Raw genomic sequence first — 1,750 nt, forward strand, 5'->3', positions numbered from 1 at the left:
CATTGTGTGTCTTTTTGTTGCTTAGTGTTCTGAACTGAGGGGGCCACAGGATTTTTTTACTTGGGGGGGCGCCCACGACAAGCAAGTTCATTCAAAAGGGGCAGAGGAGATGAGGCAGAGGACATTTGCATTTTGTTTTGACTGCTTTTGGGGAGCCAAAGGGAGTGCAGCTGAAAATTCGGGAAGGAAGTGCCCCTTCTTCCCCTATTCCCCCAATAGTGCTGCCCTTAGTTCCATAGTTAGGCCCGCACAGAAGAGTCTGGCTTTGCTACATTGCTGTGGTGAGAAAAAACCTGATTTGCAAAATAATAGGTTTAGAAGTAAGATTTGCAGATTTACACACTTGCAAAAGGTCAAGTGTAATTATACCGACAACCATTTGCTTTACTCGAACAGGCAGGTTATCACACAAAAATAGTTCATCTTTGGAGTGCGTTAATCAAGCACCACCCATTTTGTGGAAATTGGTTTACACTGTAAAAGAGTTTTTGACTGTTGCATGGGCTATTTTCCACCTCCTGTGAATGGCCAGCTTTTCCTATTGTGCCACAATTGATGGTACTATCGTTGGAAAAACTGAAGTTGCACGCAACACCATGCCTTGTCGATCGGGCAAGCAACTGCAGGCAACATCCATCGTCATAGTTTTGCCTAGTTTTCATTGTGCAAATGAAACTGCCCCCCCCCCCCCCCCCGGAGTGTCTTGCATGGCATTCAGTAGCTGCACTGAAATTAAAAAAAAAGGTAGGTTAGTCACTTGTTGAAATGGAAGACAAGTTAAAAGAACATTGCCATACGCTAAACACTTCTTGCTTGTGCTAAGAACTTTTAGCAAGTGGTCAGCTGTACGCTAACCTCCTGCTGCTCTTGCTACAAAAGCTGGGCACCAGAGCAGTGCTAAGCACTAAATATGCACATAAGCAGAACCAGTGGGGTACATGGGGGTGCTGTAGCCCCCTAGAGCAAACGACTTCCCCACCTTCCTGATCCTCACAGAGTAGAAAAATCCTTGCGTCGCCACTGCACCTACTTGTACTACACTTGCATCACAGCAATACAAAGCATTACAAAACAGATATGCGAAACGAAATGAGAGAAGCAAGACTTTATTGGCTGAGTTATAGTTAACCCCTGAGGAAGGGAACTAACTGGTCACAAAATGTCGGGACCTTCATAAAGTGGCTGGTGACCACTTGTGGCACCAGCCACTTTCGTCACATTGGGTACCTTTCATCCAACCGCACAGCTGTTAAAACACTCTGCATCAAGTTGTAGTTCAGTATGTCCGCTAGGTGGTTCAATTAGCCGTACTAGCTAATCACGGGGGTTTAGGGACAGGGAGGGCAAGATAAGACTTTAAGCGGGTAGACTTAACTAGAAGGAGGTTATCTGTTGGTGGCTAAAGTCAAGGCACGAGTGAAAATTAAACCCTTCACTGCAAAGTACCCGTCCAACTTTACTATTTAAAGGGAAACAAAAAGATAAATCTAGTAATTAGTTCACTAAGTATTACGGCTAGGTGGCGTTAGCCGCTGCCCGATCCAAAGGGTACAGCTACATACATCCATTCATCCATCCATCCAGCTTAGTTGTAAAGCAGAAACAGCTTAGTATTTATTTTAAAGGAATTAAAACGTGTGTAACAATTTTTTATGTTGTGTTGCGGGTGAATAAACTCGTGAGAGAAAAAAAGAACACCCTTTTTAGCTATACGTATCACGCGGCCCGTTTCAAGGTCGAACAACCTTTT

This window comes from Rhipicephalus microplus, chromosome 6, assembly GCF_043290135.1.
Source record: "Rhipicephalus microplus isolate Deutch F79 chromosome 6, USDA_Rmic, whole genome shotgun sequence".
In the NCBI taxonomy this organism is placed as follows: Eukaryota; Metazoa; Arthropoda; class Arachnida; order Ixodida; family Ixodidae; genus Rhipicephalus; species Rhipicephalus microplus.